The following is a 13,318-nucleotide window of genomic DNA, read 5'->3' as shown; positions in this document are numbered from 1 at the left end:
GTGGGACATGTCCGTATAGGTTTGGACTCCATCAAAACTAAGGAATACAAACATGTCATGTGGAAGCGATACACTTTGCCCAACTGAATTATGTACACATATGTGCAAGTGCATTACTGACGTTCGACAACAGCTCTTCGTCGGCTCTAGTGTTGCGTGATCCTCGCCAAACTATGCTGTGTAATAATGCTCTGAGAACTAGATCTAGGAGTTTGCTGTGAGCTCAGTTAAGAGATGTAGAAGGGATCTTTCGGAAGCGTCCTCCCCCCCCCCCCCCCCTTCCCCGAGAAAAATTCAAAGCTGACGTTTACTCACACGCTAGCGACACTTCCTGAAGTAAAAATTGTTGCTCCTGTGGAAGATCTTTGGTTTGTATTAACGCCCTAAACACAGACTTTGTACGAAAGCAAATAATACTGGGTATCTCATGCTATGCTGCTGAAGTATCATACTGAGCACTGAAATCGACAGTGCCCTACTGGAGGAAATATATCGAAAATTAAGAGTGATCATCTATTTCATAAGAACAATGGCGCTCAATTTCAACTGCCTTGACTATGTGACGTTTCATTGTCTACTTTACTCGTCGTGTTACCTTTGAATTGATTAAAATTTTTTAAACGTTTCGTTAATTGTTTCAGGTAACACTCTGGCGCTTAATTCTGTGCTTTGATTATTAAAAGATTTTTGACCCCGATCTGTTGTAGTCTGCAGTGTTACTGAAAAGTTTGATATTGCAGCAAAATTATAACAAATTAGTGTGCATCATGTAATAGTGAACTCCCGATTTTAAAATTTTAAAATCTGTATATGGATTAGTAAAAAAAGAGTAAAAATTTCGCTAAAGATACTTTCCAAGTTTACTTCTATGTTAAACATAGTCCATGATCGTAGAATTTCTGCCTGAAGAGAAAAGGTTGAACAGTTTGTAACTGATTATAAACCAGGACAACAGGGAGACGCTGGTTCAAAATGAACAGACCAACGTTGATCTCTATAGCTCCTCAGATACTTCAAAAGCAGTTCTTGCCATTCGTTTTGTTTGTCACTACTTAGGCAACAGGAATGCTGTTCGAGATCCGTGATCGTATCGTTGATTAACCTGATTACCCAACAGCCGATACGATGGGGTTCGGATTACTCCATGAATGATGCGATTATGACCTACAAACAACGGCAACAAGTACTAATCAACATCTTTCATCTAGCAGCATATAACCTTGCCACGGTTCGCGCGGCTACCCCCGTCGGAGGTTCGAATCCTTCTTCGGGCATAGGTGTTTGTGCTGCCCTTAGCGTAATTTAGTTTAAGTTAGATTAATTAATGTGTAAGCCCAGGGACCGATGATCTCAGCAGTTTGGTCGCATAGGAACTTATCGCAAATTTCCAGTTTTTTCAAAATTAATTGGAGTGCTTTATTAACAGTAAAATTCAAGTAGCTCAATATTTCCACACTTTTAACTTTTGCACTGGTGTCCAAAACATATGACCAAATAATAAGACGTCTTGATGAGCATCACAATTTGTAGTATACTTCCATTACAGCTATAATCATAAAATGCGATGTTTTTTTAAGTTTCGCGTTACAAGCAGAATGAAAATAAAATTTTCGTATGTATACCATTCAACTGCCGATCGAGCTTTGTTAGTGTCTCCCAACAAGTCCACCATGCGTGAGCTGCCTTCGTGCTTCGTCGAAGGATATTAAAACTGAAATCTAGTGTGTCTGTTTTGTGTGTTTACAGCTTGCAGATCATCTCTTACATCGATTATATGTATGCAAAATGTTTTCACTTCCTTTACAGAATATGAGATGTTAGATCAACATGGAAATACATGCGATATTATTGATTATAAAAACTCTCAACAGAGTGTTTCAGTTCAGGTGATTTTACTTTCACTGTTTCTATTAAAGTATCACGGATTTTTGATATGTTAGTGCTATGTACAAAAATATACCACATCTCAAAAAGGAGGCAATTGTGAACTGATTAAACGCAGGGTAATGACATACAAATATCTTCTGTACGAAGCACATGGACAGTCTGTCGCATTTCTTTTTTCCGTTATAGTTATTTCTTCCCTTTATTTTTTTAATTAAAATAACAGATTAATATATCTTATTAGTCCATTGACTAACATGATGTACTGCACCAAAAAGAAGATATAATGACGATGACATTACAAACACTGTGGTCCAAATTCTGAGTTAATTTTACTTTAGTTTGATATTTGATAAGAGGTTAGAGTAATTGTCCACAGACTGTGATGACTTTCATGTATGTATTCAGAGGTTTGCTGTAAACATATACGTGATAAATGAGATTATTTAGTATCACTTGCTATATTTTTTATGTAAGTGTTATTAAATTTCATTAATCAGCATTTAATTATCGTTTTTCCTTTCTTGTGAGTACACGTGTTCACTATTCGTGAGTACAGAATTTATGAGCCTAACAGTTCTGTGAAAGTTATGAATTTACGGTTACTATTCCCTTATGTATCTCTCAAGAAACTTTTGTTACGTTCCATTACTCAATTGATTATAATTTCATGTTATCTGTCTGGCAGTAAAATAATTGATTATTAACTGCAATAAGTGAGCAAGCCCATAATCTTCAGCCCTCTTGCAGCCGTGTGCGATTGTACGTGGGGGGAACTTCTTGCTCTTGCTCTCTTCAGAGAACAAAGAGCCGCCAGCCCCGGTGGTATGGTGACCCTACGGGTTGGGTCGCACACAAAGCACCATGAGAAATGAGTGTCACTTTTCCCGCCTTCTCATTTCTGGCGGAGAGCCGCCTTTGTTCCAAACCCTGGTCCAACACCCGTGCTCCTGGCAAGACGAGCAGCTACGTTGGCTCTTTCCAGTTCCACTTTTAACTTCACATCCTTGCTCTCGTGTGGTACTAGGCATTTTCTCCGATGTAGCTCCCTACGCTAGTCAACATAATAAACATTTCGCTTATATGTGGCAATGCAACTTCAATATAGCTTTCCTATGTTTTTTTATTATTATTTTTAATTCGCATACAAAGGTATAGATGAAATGTTTCTTCTCGTGAATCATGCGCAACTGTAATACGAAATGCGATGATATGTAGATGACAGTCTTTTCGCATGCAACAACTGCAATACAACTCCCATACGCACTTTTGTCTGTTCCCATACAATGGTATAAATGAATGCAATTTAACTTTTATACGTACTTGTGTTTATTCCCATACAGTGGTATTGATGAAAGACTTTTTCGTGTGAAACACACATAATGCACCTTCAGTTACATTGTTTAACAGATTCTTACATTTTTTTAAGTGCCTACGGACGAGCTGCGAGAGCACAGCGGAATATTTGTGAATCTTGTGTATTTCTGACAGCAGCAAAGAAGAGAATGAAGGAATGCAACGTTTACTGTGTACTCGATTATATTATGTTTCGGTACGTAGATTTGAGAAAGAAGGACCGTCCAGTGTAGCCCAGCGGTTCTAGGCGCATCAGTCTGGAACCGCGCCACCGCTACGGTCGCAGGTTCGAATCCTGCCTTGGGCATGGATGTGTGTGATGTCCTTCGGTTGGTTAGGTTTAAGTAGTTCTAAGTTCTAGGGGACTGATGACCTCAGATGTTAAGTCCCATAGTGCTCAGAGCCATTTGAACCATTTGAGAAAGAAGGGAGGTATGTTTTTCTTTTTTCTATGAGCATTCAGGCAGCCATTGATGTCGATAAAGATAATCAAAATAGTTTACCGCCCTAGATGTGAAAAACTGTAATTTTCATCATTTGAAAGTAAATTTACGGATATAGTTACTACAGGTGATGAAGTGGAAAGGTGATGAACTTTTTATTTACGACGATTTGAGAATCATGAGATTGTGGATTAAGAACACTGACTTACGACTTTCGAAAAATCAGTACAGCATGTTCCCTTTTGTTCCTGCACCAACTATCACTGCGTCGGGAGGAATAATAGCTCGTGATTTTATTTGAGTCTTTGCTCAACCAATCGGACAACACCAAAGCGGTCCTCGAGAGTCCTCACGGTGAAATGAAATCACGTTTTTAGCTCTCCGACGCCCATGTATTCTTTCTACATGCTCTGCAGCAGAACGATGAGGAAGTCCACGCCATCGCTGCACCCTTGATTCATTTTCTGCTTTTATCTCACATTAATCGACGAATGATAGCTCATTAACATCATCCTTGTTACTAAATAAACTGGTGATAGTTAGAAGCAAACTTAAATCAAAGCCAAAGAATAAAGTTCCACATTTAAGTAAGAGGTAACTCCTGTTACTAACAATTGGAATTTGTGTCGTCTGACCTCTTAATCTTTCCACGAAATAATTAGCAACGAAAATGAAACATTTCTGTACTGACAGAACTTGGCAGTGACAAGCAGAGCAACACAGTTCTAAGTTATTTTCAAGGTGATTCCCGCCATAAACTGTTCTGTAGATATCCGAATTCCAGAAACTGCCTTACTGCGGCGATGCATCACTTTTTAGCAGTCATATGCGTGAAATTTGCGTAAGAAGAATCGCCACACAGTATAAAGCTTCAGTAAAGGCAAGACGAGCAACAGTAGTGGTTCATTCCAGCTCCACTGTTAACTTTAAACCAATAAACCCTCCACCACCGATTCTTCAAAGAATCGAGTACTGTGGGTAAAACAGCTTCAAACGTCTGATTACTTTAAAAATGAATTAGTGAGTTAATTACTTGACGTTAAGCATGTAAGCGAGAAAAAAGTTTATAATGGGTTTCAAATTATGTTTAAAGTTTGTTGAAAGTCGCTAACGCTATTTTCAAACATTAAATGGGCATAGTCTGCGTAATTTGTGCTCCATTTTAAGCAGAAGCTAGTTTTTCCCGCATTTCAATGTTTACTTCATATTTCCTGAACTACAATGATATATTTATGTTGATACATCGAATAGCATGTGTGCATACTGTCTGCAAAGTGTGCTGCTAATGGAGTTAGCAGTAAACAAGTAATAAATTAAATCGTGCTGCATGATACTGAAGTTTTAGTATTAGAACAGCGAAAATGTACTAAAAGATAAACTTTTTCCTTTCATTATTTTGCGGGAAACGTCAGGGAGCAAAAGCTTCGTGAAGGTGTCTAGTTATCTGCAAAGTTTGTTCGAAGCCACCAAGTGCTATCCTCCTCATATCATCATCATCATCATCATCATCAGGAGCAGCAGCCATGCAATGTAGGAATCCTGGAGATTCTTCCATTTCTGCCATTGCTGAACTTTCCGTTGCCAGTTCAGTCAGCCGTTTTCTTTAAGTCTGTGTCCCATCTATCCGGTGGTCTTCCACATTGGTCTTTTTTGGTAAATTGGGCTCCAATCTAGTACTTTATTTTGAACACTGCCCTCTTTTCTTTGAGCGACATGGCAAGCCCATTCTCTTAACAGAGAAAACATTCTTCCAATTATGTCACTGACCTTTGTTATCTTTCTGATATCAACTGCTTTCTTTCTGTCTTTCTTTATGTACCCCATCATTGGTCTTCCATTCCTTTTTCGGCTACTATTGGTTTTCTGACAATGAACTGATTTAATGTCGATTATTGGCACTATACATTGGTCAAAGACTATTTTCTTTAGCTCCGCCGACATCTTGGACTTCAAAACCGAGGAGTATGTGCCATAAGCTTGCCAGCCTAATTTAATATGTCGAAATATTTCTCGTTTTAGGTCTCCTTTCATATTTAGCAGTTAAGCCAGACAGTGTGACCCTTTGAACTTGCATACTTCCAACAGATACATTTCCATCCAGTATCCATTCATTCATCATGGTTTCGGTTCTATCATAGTTCTTTTTTAGACCACGTTCAGAGAAGACTGACGCATGTTCACTAACCAGTATTTGAAGTTATTGTATACTATTTCCTGATAGTACAATATAATCAGCGAACTTCAGGTTGTTTAAGCTCTTTCCCAGAATTTGGATTCCGTTTGTCCTCCAATCTCATGTAGACAATGTTTTTTTGTGGATTGCTGAGAAACGTTTTGGATTATATATATATATATATATATATATATATATATATATATATATATATATATATATATATATATATATATGTCGCCTTGTTTCAAGCCCTGTTCGATGCGAAATTCATTGGTTTCTTCAACTACGTTTACGAACGCTGTGGAGGTTTTCTATATGTTGCATAAAACTTCTGTATAGGCCTGTGCTATTCCTTGCTCTGTTAATGCCTCAAACACATCTGAGTGACTGAATGAATCGAATGCCTTTTAGAAATGTATGAAGACAAGGCAAAGAGGTAGGTGATACTCATTTGTTCCACTAACTGTTTCGCGTAGCGTGAGTATATGATCAGTTGTATTAAATCCTGCTTAGAACACAGCTTGCTCAATGGGTTGGGCCAGGTCAAGTATAGTGCTAAATCTCGTAGTCAAAATTCTAGTAAATACTTTGTACAATGTGGACAGGAGACTGATAGGACGATAGTTCTTTATATCTTTTGTACTGCCATTCTGGTGTATTACGATTACTTTGGCTTTATTCCAGTCGCTTGATAATTTTCTATTGTGCAAACAATTTGGAAACATTTTAGCTAAATGTTTTACAGATTCGTCATCCAGTAGCTTTAAAATATCGACTGAGAGGTCATCACTACCTGGTGCGGTTCCTTTTTTCACCTTGTGTATACCATGTCTGACTTCTGAGGGGAGTATTTCTTGTGTTTAGTAAACAGAGGCGTCGAATTAGTCTACGAATAAGATAAATTATTGACTTTGCAGTTTACTATAAAAATTTTCAGTGTATTCGAGTATTTCTTTCTTGCCTGTAATTCGGCCTTGGTCCGTGTCTAACGCTATTAGCTGATTCATTCCAATCATAAGTTTCCGCTTGGTTATCTTTAAATTAGATTTATTTTCAAGACTGGCGTTTAGCGTTATCTTCTTCACACGCTCCTTCTCGTAGCCCTGTACAGTTCTGTGTATTCTGTTATATCTTTGCCGGCCGGTGTGGCCGAGCGGTTCTAGGCGCTTCAGTCTGGAACCGCGCGACTGCTACGGTCGCAGGTTCGAATCCTGCCTCGGGCATGGATGTGTGTGATGTTCTTAGGTTAGTTAGGTTGAAGTAGTTCTAAGTTCTAGGGGACATGACCTCAGACGTTAAGTCCCATAGTGCTCAGAGCCATTTGAACCATTTGTTATATCTTTGTCCGTTCCTACTTTTATTTTTCTTCTCTTGTGCATGAAACTTTTCGTTTCATTTGTCAGCTTCTTTGTTTGGTTGGTTCTGAGATTTGCACAAGCCACCCACTTTTTCAGCTGCTGTGATCATTATGTTTGTTACTGTTTCTGCTTCATATCCCTTTGCCGGCCGAAGTGGCCGTGCGGTTAAAGGCGCTGCAGTCTGGAACCGCAAGACCGCTACGGTCGCAGGTTCGAATCCTGCCTAGGGCATGGATGTTTGTGATGTCCTTAGGTTAGTTAGGTTTAACTAGTTCTAAGTTCTAGGGGACTAATGACCTTCGCAGTTGAGTCCCATAGTGCTCAGAGCCATTTGAACCATTTTTTTCATATTCCTTTAGTCGTCTCTTAACCCTTTCTTGAAATTTCTCTTTCCATTCTTCGAGTTTTTTGAAATTTAAAATTTTTCTTTTTCTTTCGATTAGTTTCAGTCTTTCATCTTTTTGATTCAGTTAGAATTTTGCTCTTGTTAATCGATGGCCCTTATTTGTGTTGAATCTGTTCAGCACCGAGGCATCTTTAATATTTTGAGGCTTGTTGGTAAGAATGAAATCTATTTCGTTTTTCACTTTATAATTGGGGCCCCTCCAGGTCCATTTGCTAGAATGTTTCTTGAAGGTCATATTCATGATAGGTGTTTTTATGCATTCTGCAGATTGAACCATCTCTCACCTTTGTCATATATTTCATCCATCCCATGTTTGACAATAACTTAATCCCCTTCTTTGCATGTTCCAGCTTTGGTATTAAAGTTACTAATTATAAATTTATAAAAGCAGTTTCTCCCTCTTGCATAGGTTTCTTTCAGGAATTCTTAGAATGACTTTATCTCCTCATCCGAGTGACTAGAAGTAGGTTGATATATTTGAATTACCTGGATATTATACCTTTCTGATACTTAGAGGACCAAACATGCAGTTCTGCTTCAAGTACCTTCTTATGCTGCTATGTTGTGTACTATGGTTTTGTTTACTACAAACCCGACTCCATTTGGTTTTCCATTTGGTTCACCACAGTAATAGAAGAGATTTCCCGAATTCAGCCGAAGGCAGTTTTCACCTTTACAACGTCCTTATCTTAAGCCACCAGCGCTCCAGTTGATTTTTTTTCTAATTCCTCTTCTATTTCTGTCTAGCTGTCGTCTCCCAATAGCGAACGACAATTATATGTGCATATATGAAAGCGTTGCTTATCTCGTTTTGTAGACTTACGATTTTGTGACACCAAAGCATCTCCCACCCGGAGATACGATTGTGGGGCTAATTTAACTCCGGAACATTTCACCTTACTGTCACACATCATGACTCAAAGAACGGATTGGCGATATGATTCCCCAGGCCGCCCTTAACGTGGAGTACAGACGCCTTTGACTGGCCGCTCCTCTGGAATACAGACGCCGATTTTGTTGCTAGTTTTGGTCCATTCTGGGTATCTCATTTCCCCAGTGCAACCCATATGTGGGAGATTTTTCCGACCCACCAACCGGGGAGGCGCCCGATAGGGGACTAGTAACCCCCCCACCCCTTCGCCCCCCTCACGGAGATTCTGAAATACTGAATGAATATGGTTTGGGTAATTTGCGCACCGGGGGCTACGCTGTCTGAAGACATACACACAGTTTCTAAGTGTAATATTTCTCTTGGTGTGTTGTAAGGTACATTTCATTATGTTTATTGGCATGTGCGTAATTAAGTCACTTGTCTGAGATGTTAATATGAATTTGTTTCAATATTTTTGTGATTCGTCAGCACCAATTGACCCCGATTTGTAATATTCAATTTTTCATATAATGGATTGCAGATCTTTTATCAATAATGTAAAAGATTTTCAGAATATAATTTTTACCAGTCTACACAAAAGGAAGGAATAATTTTGCCTTAAGTCATTACCAGTCCCGATCCAGTCATTTATTTAAATTTAAATATTTCAGAAATTTTCTCAGATCATAATCATGTGTTCTTTAGTAATCAGACGACCAGATGTGCAACTGTGTCAATAAGCAAAGTCAGTTTTTATAATGATTCAGATCTCAGACAAATGTTGTACACTATTAGTAGATAGACCAGCATTGTACTAAGCTGTGGCATTCACGAGCAGATATATAGACAGTGTTATCCGGCGACACCATTATGAGGTAAGAATTTTTCAGATTGATTTCACAGAATATATTAACAAAAACAATTATCTTTTTATTTTTATAGGAGAAGGTTACAACCTTTAACAAACGATTATACCTCGTAATGAGCAGATTAAGACAGCATTTAACATTTTTTGATTCGGTCAATAATTTTAAGAAACATTTATAATCAAATATTTGTTGCCCCTAGATGCCGTTAGAAAGGCAACCTGCAACTGAGGTGTGCACCATGAACCGAGTTAGCCGTTTAGTAATATACTGCGATGCTGCTCCCTATTCAACATAATGATCAGCTCGCTTTATTAAGATATTGCAACTAATATGGAACATTTCTGCACTGGAAGAAGGTGGCAGTGACCACCAGGGCATCACATTTATATGTCGTCTTGACGATGAAGCCTGCCATAAACTGTTCTGCACATTTCTGATGTCGAGAAGCTGATATACTACAGCGATGCTTCACTTATGAGCATCGCCAGTATTTTGAAATGCGTGAATTCAGGTACGAAGAGTCACCGCACTGGATACAGCTCCAGCGAGGTAAGCAGCTATTCCCCATCGTCACCAGGTAAGGGCGCACCCTCCATGCAGACTTCCTGCGTTTAATGGTGTTGTGGACAAAAACCGTGGCCTGTATGAGCTGGAAGTATCAGCGTCTTACTTAGGTGCAGGCTACTTAGGCTCAGGGGTGGCTTAACACAGAAACATCTAAAGCAGTTTTAATCCTGTTTTTTTATACATATGACTCATTATTTGCATAAAAGTATTGGGATGTTAATACACCCCAACCACTACTCGTAGTGGGAGAAAGAAGAACTGACGTGTAAAAGTATTTGATAACGACCGATTTCAGTCTAAAATCCACAGCTTGTAGGATCGCTAGACTTGCTGGTGACAGTAATTACGACGGGGAGTTTCACCTCTTAGAGTTGGGTGTACGGATGGGGGCAAGGGAGGGGGGAGGGATGCAAAGTCGGGGTCATATCAGAGTAAGATATCTCTAATACTACTAGCGATGGAGGTGAGGATGAGAAGGTTGACATGTAGAAACGTCCGAAAATGATTTACTGGTATTTCTTACCTGCACTTAGGTGAAATACGTGTGACGTACGTGAACTTGTGCAAATCAGCGCGCAGAAAGCTAGTTTCAGTGCTGTGGTGCCGATATCCTTATTATTGTGAATGACGTACACCGCTGACACGAATTAATCAGAATTTAAATCTCGAACCCTGCGCTTCTTCACTCTAGATTTATAGGGCGCCTGGGCATAAACGTGGCAGTTCAGTTGGCAAAATCGTAACGACTTCCTTACCTCATTTTATCCAAACCAGAAGCCCTAATTTTTTTATGGTACCAAACGCTGATTATAGAGCTATTGAAGCTGGGGAACGCAATTTTAGATAACAACTGCTGGAAATTTATACCATGTCTTAAGATTCATAGCGTCTGACGATTAGATTATTGATTCGTGTCGTCATAATAAGCTACATTTTGTCACTTTTAAATTTTATATATTGATTTATACATGGACATTTATCTAAAATTTTTATTCCTTTCTTTAAAATACAGTTGTTCATATAGTTATTAATGAATCAAGTTGAATACCTGAATGATTTTCACGACAATAATTTTTATTATCTCGTTAATTCATGAAACCATACATTATATTGAAAAAAATGGAATTAAATAATAAACCTAAATGTAGCATTATACGCATTTTGAGCTGCCACTCATACTGAAACTACACACGAGTTTTCATGCAAGGTAGTGAAATAGATATCCAGACAGTGAATATGACACACTGATAACGTGCTCTGAGTTTTAACTGACAGTTGGAGATGGTAAGCTACACAAAGCACAACGAAGATACAGAGAAGTTACTCGGAAGTAACATAACTGAACACCAAAGACGAACATGAACTACAAACCACATAGGTATAGGAAATCGCAGCTTATAGTCCCCTTTGTGCAAAGACAAATGCTTTTGTCGTCTGTTACTTATATTGGCTAAGAACGTGAAACCAAAGAGCCTATGTGATGGAAGAGATGAAATGCTATTACGTCGCATTAGTGAGAGGATACATCGGAGAACTGCATCAACGTCAACTTACCTGGATTGCTGAAAATCTCTTACAAAATAATAAATACTATTGGGGCACCTACGTGCATTGTAACTTCAGATCAGACGCAACGTAAATGTGTTTAGCTATGAAAGACGTTTAAATATTCAAACGTGGAGGCAAACACACTTGATGGAAACGGTAGTTCAAGCAAAAATTTACGAGCTAATGAATTTGCGAAGCCGGAATGTATTAGAGAATCATTACAAAAGTCACAAATTATTCTGAAGCAATTGAAAATGTGAACAAAGACCCAGTATCCGCACTCGTAATCCGTATGTAAAAGGCATTACGATAGAGTCGCTATTATACGAAACTTGAATATGATGGAGCCCAATCATACCAATGCCATTGAAACGTTTGCAGCTTGCTGCGACTCCAAATTACACCGAAGGTCCATAGTAAACACAAAATAAATGTCTGAAATACTGCTTACTAAAGCATGCTGCTCAGGGCGGAAAGCAAGGCGAGAGTGAATTTATGCTTACAGCATGATGGAACAGAAAGGGATTCTGTCACCTTAGGGTTCTCATTAGCAGGCTCCGGTCAAACCTTTGTCCTTGCAGAGAGATAAACCCGCACTTCCTCATTTTTAGCATGGGTTAGTCACTCCGTGGTCTGAGGCAGATCTTGATTAGCTGTCTGTGATAAGCAAATGGTTTGTGGCGAGCGTGGCGCAGTTCTGCGATGCATGAACGGCACTCGTTACGCAACGGCCGCCTTCCAGCTTTTAATTTGAAAATTGATCCGAAACGTTATTTTAAGATTTGTTATGACAAAATTTCCATAAATAGTTAGTACCTACACCACAGATTCAGCCGAGGTTCAAACTTGAAGTCAACAGATTTGACTAAACACAGGGCTGTTTCGAGTTTATTTTTCCGCAAAAAAATTCTTCTTCTTCGGTAACAAAAGCTGTTTATTCAGGACAATCCTCGCAAAAAACTAAGCAAATAATTCACGCCCTTACTTGGTCATTTTGAAGTGCGCTTGTATTCAAGGACAAAAAAAAAAAAAACGAAATAGTTGAAATAAATGAGGTTATCAGATTTTGTAGCTGGTCGTAAACTAACAATAAATTTTCATTAAGTAACGACATGCTCATTACAGAGATGGCGCGTATTCAGTGATGTGTGGCATTAATAACTCTAATTGCAGAAGCTCTTTGTGAATATCCACTCCATAAGCTTCATTACTCTGCAACCAAATGATAAACAGCCGCTCGACAGACAACAAACACGCTGTGACAGTTCTACAGCATAACGAACGGAACTGTTTTCTGTTTCTTATTATATTAATTTGTATACCCACAGGTCAGTGTTGTGTATTTTGGTGAGCGTTCGTATGCTGCGAGTTTAGTTTTGCCATCAAATTAAGGAACAGCAACGGAAGAAGCATTTAAAAAAGAAAAATAGTTTTTGAAAAAACTAGTCAGTCCCTCAGTAAGTTCACCAGTCTCGCTGTAAGCTACAGCTCGGGATTCACAAAGCTTTTTCTGGAGCCAGGAGACTAATTAGCACACTTAACAACCACGATTCGGTAGCACAACGTTTCCTATTTCATACGGCACGATTATCTGATAACGGACTTGCACTACATTCAGGCATGAGAGTGTTAGGTGTTTTCCTGCGCGTGTAATTACGTCCGCAGAGTCCAGTTTTACCATATACTGCGCACCAAAATTAAAGGATCATTTTTTTTCGAAACCCCGTAACTGTCTTCCATTGCGACGCAAAAGTCTGAAACTTGGTTCAAAGGTGCCTGCAACCTTCCTCTGTAATGACGGAAAAGTGTGGCGTCCTGGGACGTCACTCTCCTTAGCAAC

Source organism: Schistocerca nitens, chromosome 6 (genome assembly GCF_023898315.1).
Source record: "Schistocerca nitens isolate TAMUIC-IGC-003100 chromosome 6, iqSchNite1.1, whole genome shotgun sequence".
NCBI classification, from domain to species: Eukaryota; Metazoa; Arthropoda; class Insecta; order Orthoptera; family Acrididae; genus Schistocerca; species Schistocerca nitens.
Note: the sequence above shows the minus strand (reverse complement) of the source record.